The following is a 15651-nucleotide window of genomic DNA, read 5'->3' as shown; positions in this document are numbered from 1 at the left end:
TAGTGAATGGCTGTAAATCCATCATATTTCAGCCTATCCATAGGATACCTAGCTCTGGTAGACCTACGCAAAGTAGGTTCACTCCTAGGTGCTCTCAAAACATCCCTGGTCTTCCTTACTCTAGGTGTAACAATAGAAGGAATACCCAACTCATCATCAATGCTCTGTTCTGAGCCACTGGATTCACCATCCACATAAGAGTGACATGCATTCACATCAAACATGGGCTGATCTACCTTTTCTTTTCCTTTTCGTGATACCTGCACACCACTATCTGCATTGCTTTGAGAAGATTCTCCTGATCTCAATCTGCTTGTCCATGGCAAAGAATGTGAACCACTACTAGAGGACATTCTAGGTCCACTAATATCTTGTGACTGCTGCTGTGAATTCTGTGCAGCATTACTATTTTGTGCATCTACATTATCAATCACATTTACTGGTTTATATCAGCTACTCATCTCATAAAAAACAACATCTCTGCTCACTGTAAACTTACGAGTAGAAGGGTTATAGCATCTTTACCCTTTTTGCTGTAGAGAGTAACCAATAAAGATGCACTTCTTAGCTTTTGGATCCAACTTGGATCTCAACTCATCTGGCACATGAACATAGGCAATGCAACCAAAAATTTTCAAATGAGAAATATCTGGTTTCCTACTAGTATACCTCTCCTCTGGAGTCATCCCATGTATTGCTGCAGTGGGAGTCCTGTTCATTATGTAGACTGTTGTAGCAACTGCCTCAGCCCAATAAAAATCTGGCAGGTCTTTTTCATTGAGCATGGTACGAGATACCTCTCCAATATGCCTATTTTTCCTTTATGCAATTCCATTTTGTTGTGGGTTATGACTGCATGAATATTGCTGCTTTATGCCATGCTCCTACAGGAACCTTGCAAACTCATTTGAGAGGTACTCTCCCCCTCCATCTGACCTTAGGCATTTTATTTGCAGGCCTGTTTCTTTTTCAACCATAGCTTTAAGAGTTTTGAAATGCCCAAAAACTTCACTTTTCTTTTTCATAAAATACACCCAAACCTTTCTACTATAGTCATCAATAAAAGTGACAAAATAATGACAGCCTCCAAGAGATGCAGCTTTATAGTCCACACATTAGAGTGGATTAATTCCAATGGCTTCTTACTCTCTTGAACATGTCTAGGAAATGGTTTCCTTGTCTGTTTTCCAAATTGACAGGCTTCACATACCTTATGCATTTCTGCAACCTTGAATTTAGGCAATCCTGCGACAATATTTTGGGCTTGCATTGATTTAAGTCGTTGTACATTAACATGACCAATGCATTTATGCCAGATATCAATATCTGCAACAAGACCGGTCCCATGTGCAAACATTGCTGCACTCAATTCAGGCATGTCTGCATCCAACGTAAACATTCTGCCCTTCTTATTTCCTTTTGCTATCAAGCGACCTTTATTTTTCATATCCTCAACAAAGCATCCATGAGAATTAAATCTGACCTGCAAGCCCTGCTCAACCATTTGACCAACAGAGACCAAGTTCTTGGTGATATTCGGGACATGAAATACATCCGAAAGGTATTTCTTTTTTCCATCCTGCATAGACAAAGGAATTTTTCCAATCTGCACAATAGGATGTGCAGTATCATCACCAGTCTCCACAAATCTTGGTTTTTCCATTTTCCTTGCTTCCTACATCTATTATGCATGACCTGTCATGTGGTTTGATGCACTTGAGTCAACATACCACACATCGTTTCTTTCTTGTGCACTTGTCACAGAATTGGTCATATGTTGCACCATAAACAAATGCTCATTTCTGTCATCACCCTGTCTACTAGAAGATGCATAATTCCCTTGTTGGAATTTTTCATTCATGATATCATTCTGCTTTTTATAGCAGTCTTTAGCCATATGACCCATTTTACCACAATAGTAGCATTCAACATTGCTGTTTGCATTTTGGCCTCTTTGCCATCCACCACGACCTCTTTGGCTCCCCCTGCCTCTAGAGTTACCACGTCCTTCTCCATAGAACTGGTTTTCTTGAGTTTGCTGCATATTCTGATTTCTACTACGGCCTCTAAATCGGCTTCCTCTACCTCTACCTCTACCTCTTCCAGCATTTGAGTAGAAGACAACTTCTTTTGAAGTTCCTCCTAAAGAAGATGCACCACCATTTCTCTGATCCTCAGAAATTAGAAGAGCAATCAACTCCTCAAAATCAGGAAATCTTTCACGGACGGAAATGGATGTTCGGAACTGTGCATAATCCTTTCCTAGACCATTCAAGGTCACAAAAACTAAATCATCATCTTCCACTGGCGACCCAATGGAAGCAAGTGCATCTGCAATCTTCTTCACCTTCATGTGGTAGTCATTGATGCTCATATTTTCTCTTTGCACATTATGCAACTCTTGCTTGAGCTGCATTTTCCTAGCTTGCATATTTGTGCTATATATTTTTGACAAAGTATCCCATGCCTCCTTTGGCATACTTGCATCTTGAATATGCACAATCATAGAGTCTGAAATGTTGATAGACAGCCAGTACATAACTTTCCCGACTCTCTCATGCCATGCTTTAAATGCCTGCATTTGCTGTTGATTGGGAACATCAGGAAGAACTGGTTCTTCTTCATTTCCTGCAACGAATTCCCAATATCCTTTTCCCATAAGGAAATTTGTCATTCTGAACTTCCATGCTTGGAAGTTGTTCTTGTCAAGCTTTTTAGTGACAATCTGTGAAAGAGAATCAAACGCCATTACAGAACATTGCAAAAATTTCTATCACTGCAAAGAACACAACTTTAGCCTCACAAGGGCAAATCTGCAAAACTGATGAAAGTGGTATTTGACCACACAGTCACTTCCTAGTGACGATTTTGCATCAATAGGCAACAAGGATGATTCTGTAACTCCCAATGTCTCTGTGCACAGGCATACGATGTAATTTCTATAGTAACTTTTCACCGACCTGTAAAATAGTGGTCACACAACATAAAACAGGGCCTTTTCCTGAGTGCCTGCAAAAAACTTCCGCCTCCAAAACAGGCCCCGAAATGGCCTCAAATAAAAAAACAGAGCAACCAAAGGCTAAAGCCTTATCCCGCAGCATATACTGCCCTCTTGCTACACCGCAAAGGGCGTCTCAATCTGAGACAATGCACTCTTGGACTTTCCGGCTGTGCTACCTACAGAGATTTACTCCCAAAACAGAAAAATGAAAGCAACACCGGTCCTCTTACCAGAACACCGCGAACTTGGTTTGCTTTCTTGAGCTCCTTACCACGAACAAGGCTCTGATACCATGTCAAGATTGTGGGAGAGAAGGAAGGAGTCTCACTTGTAGCTTTCTTGCTTGCACAATGGGGGAATACACACAAGGGTGGAGGCTGAAAACAATTTTCTCTTCTTAGTTGTGTAAGCCAACAAAAGAACTCTAGTACATAGAAATAGAAGAACCCTATATATGGGTCTCAAACCAAACTTAACTAACTAAGGTGGCATATTAACTGAGCCACGAACTAGAGTAGATAAGGATAGCTGTCATCTAGCTATTATTCATGGGCGGTGTACCAACCGCATCTGCAAAACTGACAAGTCAGTGACATAAATGCACAACGGTCACCCTGGCGTATCACGAGTGGAGCTCGATATCTCAACAAGATGCACCTTGAATAGCACTACACAGACGATCCAAGACATCAATGGAGAATCCACATCTGGTTGTGTAGTTGGGGACTCAAGGGCATTTGTCAGAAGGCTTAAAATTATAAGTCAAGACCTAGAAGATAAAGACATAGTACCGCTTGCTTATCTTAAGATCAAACTCATCGAGAAAAGAGAGCATACTATCGATGCTCTCATTGATGAAGGAGCTAATTTTAATATCTTGACCTATGACGCATGGACCCTACTAGGCCAACCAGAGCTCACACTGACTAATACAACTCTTAGTCCTTATGGGAGACACTCATAAGCACTTATACGGAAGTGCAAAATCCTTGTAGCTACTGAAACGGAAAGCTTGCCTATCCTCTTACATGTTCCTCCAAATAGTGCTAATTGTGGAAAAGAAACCCTCCTAGGAAGACCCTTCAAAAGGGCAACAAAGTGTGAGGCTGATTATGTAGCACACATGATACACTTGACACTAGCGGGTGTGAGGATAGTCACAACCTTTAGCAAGGGTGACCTCATCGAACCCCGAGGGAAAGGCGAGGAAGGTGTTGACATAATAGGAAAGCCTACTAACGAGAGCAAGGACTTATTGAAAGAGTTGATACAAGTGCATGTTGAACAGAGAGAACTAGTGAGAGAGGCCATGCTTGAAACAAGAAGGTCAAGAGACAATGCCAAGGACATGCTTTGGACTTACAAATATCGTAGAAGACCACAAAAGAAGCCCAAGCCTCATAGACGAAGGCATTGATGGAAAGCTAGCACAATGCTGCGATGGATATCCAAAGCGTTGCTACATGCTCAAGGGTATTACGTAGGTAACCGATGGATTTGGGTACCAAAGTCCCCTGCTAAATCACCTCTTTTAGCTAAAGGCGAGATCGTGTCAAAAGCAAAGAAGAAAAGGAGGAAATCTAGATGAAGATCCAAGTCTTCACTCAACAAGCTTGGAGTGACTAAGCCCCTCACTAAAATCAAGAAACCAAATGGGACTATTCAAAGGGTAGATCCTCAGCCTAGCATGCTTAACAAGCGAATATAATATATACACATCGAGTGTGCACAAAAGCCACTAGTGCCCAAGGAGCACTTGATTTCCCAAGAGGATAACAAGCATCATAGGCACAACATTGCTCATGGTAAGGTTAATTGCTAAACAAAGCAAATGGTAGAATCATCTAACAGCCACCACGAGCAAATTGTCTAGCCAGTGTCAAAGCCCCTTAGGAGTCCCAAGTCTCCTACATCCTCTTTCACTAAATGGAAACAGGAAGCACAACAACAGTCATCAAGTGCAGCTACTCAATCCCAATCTCTATCTCCATCTGAGCTTCCAAATGTCCAAAATGGGGGACATGACACCACTCTTAGCTCTCAACCTAAGGATATGCATGTGCAATCCATCATGACTAGCTCAACTAATGCTCGATCTACACAAGTGAATGCACAAAGGGCAACAAAAGACACGACCACTTCTGATCTTCTTAAGGACTTGACATTGCAATATATCAATAGTGGCCAGTCCGTTGAACTAGCCGTTACTACTTCCAATCAGGAATCATAGCAGTCACAGCCTTTGGATGTGAAAATACCCCTTGTGGAATGTGTCCTTAGCCATTCATTGGTGGTAGAGGTGTCATAACCAACATCCTTGATACTTCTAGCACTATCGAAGCACCTAAAGCCTATGCTTGAGGAGAAACCTCTCAAAGATGTGGCCCAGGAGATGGTACAACTGACCAATCAACCTATCAAGGTTGTTCAGTAGTAGGTCACAACTAAGTCCCATGAGAGCACACCAGAGAAAGAGAGTGCCAAGGCCCAACCAAGCACATCAACGGGGCGGGTGACCTAGTTCAGGGTCCTGAGTCTTTAAGAAAGACACCTTCATTGCCCATGAACAAAGGAGAACATAGCAAACACAATGGCAGTTACAAGTAGTTGTGGATGCCAAGAAGATTGAGACCGAGAGTACAAAAGAACTTGGGAATAAAGCATCGAGTCTACCCACTAAGGAACCTATTGCCATCTCCCCTAACCGCGATGAAACCCCAAAAACATTCATGTGTTCTAATAAGTCAAAGCAACCATCACCATCAGCCGTTTCTTGCAACACTCAATCCACCGACAAGGGAACTTGCATTGGCCTATCAAGAGTGGATACAATACTGCCACAACAGGGTGACAAATCTATACCAGTCACATCCAAGGAGAACCATGATGTAGTAACAACAAAGCCTTAGGAGAAACATGGAAACCCCAAGGATATAAGCAATCCTAGAGTTGATCAATCTTGCTCGTCTAGGCTTGAGCCCCTAGCTATGCTAAAGCCTAGGGAAACTCCTAGAACCTTGCATGAGATAGCAATTGAGAAAGCCCTCATTGAACATAGAAGTGTCGTAGAATGCTTGACTGAGTTGGATGCTAAGCTCAAAGTGTTTGCACGTGTCTACGTCCTTGTAGACATGGACGCATTCCCTAGGGAGTAGCTTGAAGAATACTTGACATTTCCCCTATCCTGGGAAGAGCAAGATCTTGACAAGCACTATGACAGGCTACTGAATGCCATTTGGGTATGGACTTAGCCGAAACTAGCCAAGAAAACTCTCTAATTGATAAGGTTCTCATTGAGGAGGAGCTACATGTTGAGATTAGGCTCGGACAAGGTACTATGCTACTCGATGTTGCAAAATATCTATTGTTCTTGAGTAAGCTACCATGAGTGCTAGATGTGTGTGCCACACTCCAGTATAATCCCGAGTTCTACAAATGGTCTTTATCCTCACGAAGTGACGTGGATGCATAAATTGTACATAAATGAACAATGTGTTTTGTGACTATGAATAAATAATACCAAAGTGGGCACACACACAAGCAATGATAGTCAAGCGTAGAGAGAAAAGTTTGGGTTTGACAAGCTGAGCTTCTAGGGTCCTCCTCTCACTACACGTCTAGAAGTCGTGTGATCGTTCCCACCTTCGGGTAAAGGGCAAATAGTCCTCATGACCGCCATGGGAAGCCCTGACCAACACCTTTGAGGATGTACATGGGGCACTGTCCCTTTCTACAGCCTCTCCCTCCGCTTCCGATCTCCCCTTCCAAAAATGAGTCCTTTCCTAGTTCATCACAACCAGTCCGTGTGATTTGGAGTGAGCAAAGATCTACTACTGGCTAGAATATGTCCCATGGTCGAAGTAGGATGAATATTATCACAGGGGACCGTCCCTCTACAACGACTACTATGCACTTGATGATCTATTGGTTAATCTTTGTCATGCAAATAATTCTATCTTGCCTCTCAGGGCCTAACCCTTTGTTCACTTTTTGCAGGTTTTCTCACAGTAGTCGTCATGGAGCACCAAGTGCAGCTAGCATGCAAGTGTGCTATTCACCATTGGAGGGAGCATACGGCACAAGCTCCTCCGCCAGAGCACTATGTGCCTACCCTTAAGAGGTACACACCAAAAAGAGGCCCTAAGCGACACCGCCCTGGACACAAGCCAAAAACTTCCCTGACCGGGAAAATGAAGGCTCAAGGGGACACCTGGGGGAGTGGCAACCTCGGCCATGCAGGCCCTCACCAGACGCTCGGGCACCAAGTGCTCGAAAGAGAAGAAGGAAACTAGAAACAAGAGGGAATTTGATTAATTATTTAAAAGCATTATTGAAATAGCTGCAGCCAAGGACTACATCATTCAGGTCCCGGCCGATATCTTCCCTACCTAGCCTAATGGGAGCCCCTCACTGGCATAGCCCCAGTCACCCGACCACCCGAACTTACCCTGCCTCATACAAATAGAATAGCCCCTATGTTGTATAAGCTGCTTAACAAAGGACATCTTGCCATAACTTTTTGTCCTTAAGTGGTTAAAGGGGCAAGCTCTCCCCAACTGTACAAACCTCCCTTACTACTAATACATGGCATGTCTTTAACAAGTGCCGATGAGATGCATCGTAGTCAAAACCATAGGATTTAGATGAAGTAATATCTTTTTGAGTTGCATCTATTCATCATAATTGACGCATATGATTTGCATATACTCTCATGAAGTGTCAACTGGATGCAGGATGACATAGGTCTTTGTACAAAAGTTTTTAGGGTGCAAGTCACCGCAAGACCAGCAACCTCACGAAGAGCCATCACAGAAGCCTCACTGTCAAAAGCGAGAATCGCCCTTGCCAATCGTCTACATCGCATGACCCAAAGTAGGATCAGGGGTCACTCTCTCTTTTTGGGTTAAACTCTCATAGCAGTTGTTACCTCAATTGTACCAACATCAAACGATACAAAGAAGTTTTGCGAAATCTCTAGTGTATCTCCCCATCTCAACAACTGTTTCTCTAGCAACAAGGCTAGGGCACAATCATTGCTGTAATATCCATTTCTAGAGTGAGAGCGGAATTTTGGTGCCGAAAAGTGCTTAAAAATAGCTAAAAATTACGAATATCAAGGGGAAAATATTCACCGTCAAAGGCGGCAGCTCGATCTAGGACGATTTTAAGCGTCAAAGTGCTTTAAAGGTGCCCGAGCGACACTTGTTGATTTTTCATAATTTTTCAGACAGTCATGTGGGTTGACACGAGCTACTGGCCAATGCGGGATGCCAAGCCGGACGCCTAGGATTTTTCAGAGCTCGATTCCGAGTCCAGACGGGAAAATGGCCAAGGAAACGGTCAAGATGCGAAGAGGTGGACATTGGAGTGGCCAAAGTGGGCATGACCTTTGGGAGCCCAAGAAATTTTATGCCACATGAAAGTTAGATGAAGGAAATCGTGGAGAGAGAGAGAAGAAGCCCACGCCTGCATCACGCCGAAAAAAGCGCCATCATGGTGGGAGATGCCTCATGCAACCTGCACACAACCCACCCAACAGACATTGGCCCTTGCTTCCCTCCTGAATGCTGACTCTTTCGCCGCCCTTCGCCCGTCAAATGATGGTCTCTTTGAAAATTTCTGATTTCAGTCTTTCTCTCTCCTCCCTCTCTCTCTTCTAAAGGCAAGTTCATGTGGGAAGAGGAAAGAAGAAAGAATGGTGGAGGCTTGTCCGGCATTGATCGGATTGCTCCACGAGCTAGAAATGGTGACTTGTGATCGTCATGAGCATGAAGTGCTGCTGATTTTCAGATTTGCAGCCATGGACATGAAACCCGAAACACGCAAATAAGCGGTAATTCAATTTTTTCAAAGGAAATTTGAGATTTCATGGCTTTTGATTGATAAAATGTTATTCATGTGGGCTAAAAATTGTTTATGTTACTGTTTTCCATGAGTACTTGTTGATCATAATCAGAAAATCAGAAAAACATGCATCTTGTGACTCAAAATAATACACTAAAACAAGTAAAATATGGAAAATCATGGGAAAATTATGGTTTTGAGCATAAAAATGGGAAAATGAATAGGAACACCCACTAAATTTTCATTTTGTTGCAAGAAGGAACTAAGGGCCACAGCCCATAACCTATTTTGAATTTTTAGTAATTAAGTAATGCAGAAAATAAGGGAAAATACAAGGAAAATAGAGAAAAATCATTAAAAATAGGGGAAAAATGCATTTTGGGTGCGGAAAATTAATGAAAATTAAGAACAATGTTTGTGAATGTTTGTGGGGACTGAAGCATGAGGATTTGCTTCAATTCATCCCCACCTTCTTGTTCTAGTGTGTTTTTTCCACTTTTTACACATAAAATGATGGCAAAATGCCCTATAAATCTATACAACAATACAACATTTGATCGATGGGAGGGTCGAGTGGTCAAAATGTGTCTAAATGTGGAGTCAAATGATGGAAAGATTTCTGGCTTTTGTTTGCATGCCATATAGGTCGGTGAATAATTATAAAATAAGAGCCTAGTAGCACGAGGGTTTCCTCGGTGCTAGGTTCGTGCAACGCCGCATAAGAACAGTAGTTGAAAATCATTAAAAGGATGTTTTCCACATGTGCACAATATTGATTTCATAATTGTTTGAGCACTTAGCATCCACAATATGCATAAATCACGGAAATATTTAAAGGTATTAGAAATCCTGGATGCACAACAATTGCTTTCATTAGGACCTTGACCTACGTTGAGTGAGAGACAGGACACCCTAAGCCATAGGCTAGTCGGGGGGTCTGAGGGAAAGAGAAGTAAGGACAATGGTACATTCCTGTATACGATTAAATGGTACCTTGAGTGGATTTTGTACGGAATGTTTATATGTTGAGCGACGCATCGAGGGGCCAATCCCCAAGGTGTAGGAGAGTCGCAGAGGGGTGGCAGCACTCAGCCGTTGGAGGACCCCCTATGTTTGTGCTTCATGCCATTAGGCAATGTGTAAGGGACTCCCTCTGAGGAGTAGTGGGTGAGAGAAGAGTGGACTACAAATGACGTAATAGAGACGCAAGACATTTAGGAAGGCAATGTATGTGTTATCAATGCTCTTGGCCGCGAGGCCGGGGGGTTGTTGAGAGCGTGAGATAGAGGTCCAGCTAGTGCACGAGCCAGTACCAGCCCGTTCTAGGTTCCATCAGTGGTGCATCTTCTGGGAGCCGCTTAAATGTGGTGGTCCTCAAATCCTGGTTGTCTAGGGACCAACTAGCAGTTTATGCCAAAGGATACTGAGATTGATCCGTTATTTATCGATAAGCATCGTCTAGCAGAAATCCAAAAGCAAGAGAGAGATGAAAGAGCTAGGCGATGTGCCGAAATTTTTAGGAGATATTCCCCTAAGTGTAGCGGTGCTGAACCCTTACGAGGGAGTGGATCTAGTGGTCTTGGGGCCACAAGTAGTAAGTTAGGAGAAGGTGGAAGCTCTAGTGCTCCCCTTCCTTCCATAAGCCAGTCTACATCAAGTGCGAGAGGTGTAACCCCACCGTCCCCTATTCCTAGTGCAAATCCAATCCTCGTGATGGCGCAGCCTATTGCAATTCTAGCAGGAATGACGGATTTGCCGGCTCTAGGTTACCCGCTACCCATTTTTAATGGGTTAGTTGAGGAAGATGCGGAACTCCACATTACGGAGTTTCAAAAGCTGATGTTTAACTGTCGCATTCAAGAAGAAGGACATTTAATGATGTTCTTCAACATGACTCTCAAAGGAAGAGCCGCTATATGGTATCATGGTTTAGAAGCCGGAACCATATTGAATATTGATTCATTTTATGGAGCTTTTCGAAGGGAGTTTGCCCCTGAAAGGGGTGGGCAATATTGGTTGCGTGTACTCAATGTGACCCGCCAAGAACCACACGAGGATATTCGTGCTTATGCGAAGAAAATAAAAGAGGTTTTCCATAAGTTGGACACCTCTATTCCTATCCCCGTAGCTGCCCAGTTGCAATATTTCCTACATGGTTTGGACTTTAATATCCAATTGCAGTTGAGTAGTGTCCCCTTGGGGGATATAGATACTGCCATTACACGAGCACAAGAGGTGGAATCCCAACTACAAGCAACCTATGCTTCTCGAGGTAATTCGAATATGGGTTTAGTATTGGGAAACAATGTGGCGATGGCCAATGGCAGTAGTGGCCAAGGGATAGCGATGGCTAATCCTAATGGGAGAGGGAACATGATGCAGAATGTGCATTTATTACCAGCTCCCCCTAGCATGTCGATGCCTACGGGCAGTCAAATGGCTCCAAATGGTGGATGCCAGGTGGTCAATTCTAATATCGTGCCTGTGGCTCAACAACCAGTGCCTAATCGAATTGTTAGGCCGATGGAACGACATGGTAATGACCAAGGCTATGAGTCGAATGCTTCCAATGTTCTTGGCGAAGTTAAGGACATGATGAAGCATTATACCGACATGATTACGGAGCAGTATCGACAAATAGCCGTTGATGTCAACTTCCTTAAAAAACAACAAAATTTGATAGGAAGTAGATACCCAGATGAGGGTGCACCTTCGAGGTTTAGCTGCAAATGGTGTGGTGGGCAACACTATCCAAGAAATTGCCCAAATGTTAAGTGCAACATCTGTGGAAAATCCGGCCATTTAGCAGCTACTTGCTGGAGTAAGATCAGTTCCCTCCAGCGAGGAAGTCGACAACCAGGGCCTGTTAATCATCGTGTGCAAGGAAATGATTCCCAGCGAGAAGATGGGCCTAAACAAATACTACAACGACCAAAGACTACAGTGGAGGAGCTACCTAGTGGTAGTGGGGTTAGTTTGATTGAGGCTGTACGCGTTAATGATGCTGAAACCTCTAATCTGCGAGCTGTCCTTACAAGAGGTCAAAAGGGTAGAGAGGCCGACAAGGATAAGCCTGTCGACGGAAACCCTAAACAAGGCGACAAAGGAACGCAAGTTTTGGATCCTGCCATGGAAGGGGGACCTTTGAAGCCCGTGGAAAGTAAAGCTGATAAGGAACCACCAAAGAAGAAGGTGAAAGTTAAGAAAGAGGCAATAAAGCCGGTTCAGTGACCTAAAGAGCGGATGGTTTGGTGTGAAAAGCGAGCTCTATCGAACTATCATGAATTCGATTTGGCAAGCTCTCTTTGCGAAGTCAAGCCGGATGTGAACCTCTTACAGCTTATTAAGCTTTCCCCAGGAGTACGCAAGGAATTTAGAAAGATCCTATGTACCGGGTATATTGTAGAACCTTTGGGTATTGCACGAGTTGGTGATGACTGGTTCGAGCATGCTGAGAAGCATTGCCCAAGGGTTGCAGCCTATGTCGATGGGATATTAGTAGATTATGCCATTGTCGATACGGGATCATCTGTTAACATTATGAGTTCTGAACTGATGGAACGGTTGGGTCTTGCGATCCAGAAAGATACCTCCACAATTCTCAGAATGGCAGATGATAGTTTGAGGCAGCCGGAAGGCTGCATTACTAAGGTCCATGTCACTGTTGCAAATGTAGAATGCATATTGGACTTTAGGGTGATTCATTTTGCAGGCCATCCAAGTTACCAAGTATTACTTGGACGACCTTGGATCTTGCAAGCGGACTGCCAAGTAGATATACCCGCCGGTCGACTAATATTCGGCAGAGGTGCCCAGCGTGTGGTGGTTGATGCTTATCTTGAGTCCCCACAGAGTGAGAGAGCTCCTCTATCTTCTACAAAATTGGAGACATTAGAAGATTTATCTGCCAGTGAGACATCATCGAGTGATGAGTCCAAAGAGGGATCCACCACGGAAGACATCTATCAGATTACTTTGAACGAGCCGATAGAGGGCCAAGATCGTATAAGAGATGCAGATGTTATTGAGCTAGACCTTGGTACGCCTGATGATTCACGGCCAATCAAATTAGGTTCTATGCTCAGCACAACAGAAAGGGAGGACTATGTGGCCTTGATCCAAGAATTTCATGATATCTTTGCCTGGAGTTATGATGAGCTGAGAGGCATTCCTCCTAGTCTTGCTGTTCATACAATTCCGTTGAAAGAGGGTAGTCGTCCTGTACGACAGAAAGTAAGGCGTATGCCTTTTGAACTGAGGGACGAGCTGTTTGAAGAGTTACAGAAGCTTCGAAAAGCGGGTTTTATTTTTCCTGTGCAACACACGGAATGGTGTTCGCCAGTTGTGATTAGAAAGAAGAAGAATAATCAAATTCGATTATGTGTAGACTTTAGGGAGCTGAATAAGCAGACAGTTAAGGACTACTACCCGTTGCCATTTATTGACCAGATTTTGGATCAATTAGCGGGTAGGGAGATATATTCGTTCATGGATTGCTTTGCAGGATATAACCAGATGGCAATTGCAGAAGAGGACAAGTTGAAAACAACTTTTATTACTGTATTTGGTACTTTTGCGTACCATGTGATGGCCTTTGGTTTATGCAATGCGCCTGGTTCGTGGCAACGAACAGCAGATAAGACATTCGGTGACATATCCCCTGAAGAGTTGAAGGTGTTTATTGATGACTTAGGGGCTGCCACCGTGAGAGGAAGGCAGCTGATCATTTTAAGAAAATGCTTTGAGCGCTGTAGACAATTCTGCATCGCTCTAAACCCACGGAAGTGTGTTTTTGGAGTACCTTATGGGCTATTGCTGGGTCATGTGGTCAGTTCGGTAGGAATTGCGACAGACCCCGAGAAGGTCAAAGTTATAGTTTCCATGGGTCCACCACGCACTCCGAAGGAAGTTCATAGCTTTTTGTCTTCGGTTGGTTATTACCGTAGATTCATAAACACCTTGGCAGAAAGAACGTTGCTGCTTACGAATTTATTGTCCTTTAGCTGTTCGTTTATATGGGGTGACCCTTGTAAGGTAGCATTCGAGGATGTGAAACAAGAGCTAGCAAGAGCGCCCGTTTTAAAAGCACCTAAAAGAGGTGAGGTGTTCTATATATTTTCAGCAGCCACCATGTATAGTATCAGCTACTGTTTAGCCCAAATTTGGGAAGAGAAGTGGTACCACCCGATTGCTTTTGCTAGTCGAAAATTGGGCATTTCAGAGATCAATTATACTTACATGGAGAAGAAGTGTCTAGCGATGGTCTTTGGGACCAAGAAATTTAGGCATTATATTCTCTATGAGAAAGTCGTGCTTTATACGAATTTGGAGGGACTTCGATTATTGATGAATAAGCTACAGCCGCCTGATCGTTTAGCGAAGTGGTTAATCACTTTGCAGGAATTTGATTATGAAATCAGGAGTAAGCCACCAAGGTTGCAAGGCATCGTGGAATGTCTTGTGGACTTTGGGAAGCCGAAAGAATCTGTGGCTGAAGGTACTGACATGGAGTTGTTATTTAAAATAGATACGACATTTATTCCCTCCTGGTATGCTGCAATAACACATTATTTATCGACGGGAGAGGCAGGATCTGAATTATCTAAAGCTGAGAGAAGGAAAATTAAGCAGCAAGCGTTAAAGTTTGCCCTGATCGCAGGTACATCATATCGGCAAGGGGTTGATGACATCTATCGCCGATGTGTGATGCCTGATGAGGTGCCATTCATTTTGGAAGAGTGCCATGATTCTGCTTGCGGAGGCCATTTTGCAAGATGGCTTACAGCACAAAAGGCTTTAAGAGCAGGTTATTGGTGGCCTGCCATCTTCCAGGATGCGTTTGCGTATGTTAAGAGATGCGATATTTGTCAACGACATGATAGTCGAGAGAATAGGAAACGACCACTCACCCCTATTATGGTGATACTTCCATTTGAGAAGTGGGGAATAGACTTTGTGGGTCCTATTACTCCGTCGTCGACTGCGCAAAAGAGGTATATCATTGTAGCAACTGACTACTTCACAAAGTGGTCAGAAGCACGTGCAACAAGGAAAGATGATGCTAAATAAACTGCTATTTCCTTTTAGAGCAGATAATATGCCATTTTGGTCCGCCAAAAGAATTAGTATCGGACCGCGGAACCCATTTCCTAAATAAGGTGATCAATGGTTTGACAGAGATGTGGCAAATCAAGCATAACAAGACAACCCCATATAACCCGCAAGCCAATGGGCAAGTTGAAAGCACCAACAAGCAACTTGTGGGCATCCTGTCCAAAATTGTATCGGAAAAGAAACGGGATTGGGATAAAAAGTTATACGTGGCAGTGTGGGCCTATAATACGACTTTCAAACGAGCCACTGGCCATACCCCGTTCAAGTTAGTATATGGGGAGGAGTGTGTCTTGCCTTTAGAGATTGAGCTGCCGACTATTCGGTTTGCCATCAATCATTCTTTGAGTGATGAAGTGCACTTTTTGAGCGCTTGACGACACTGGCACATTTAGATGAGCTTAAGCTACAGAGCTTATTGCACCAAGAAGTAGCGAAGCACCGAATGAATCAGTTACACGACCTCAAAGGCAAGAAATACACCTTCAAGAAAGGACAGCTTGTTCTATATTATGACGCATGACGTGAATTATTTCCAGGCAAGCTAGAGCCCAAATGGGATGGGCCCTATAGGATCGTTAGAATAGGAAAGAAAAAATCCACAGTTTTGTTAGCTGACCTTGAGGGGATAGAATTTAAAAATAAGGTTAATCTTAATAATATTAAACCTTATTATTTCTGATTGCACTAATACT

Source organism: Lygodium microphyllum, chromosome 2 (assembly GCF_053477565.2).
Source record: "Lygodium microphyllum isolate KBCC chromosome 2, Lygodium_microphyllum_v1.1.10, whole genome shotgun sequence".
NCBI classification, from domain to species: Eukaryota; Viridiplantae; Streptophyta; class Polypodiopsida; order Schizaeales; family Lygodiaceae; genus Lygodium; species Lygodium microphyllum.
The sequence above is the reverse complement of the archived record's forward strand: the minus strand, read 5'-3'. Positions refer to the sequence as shown.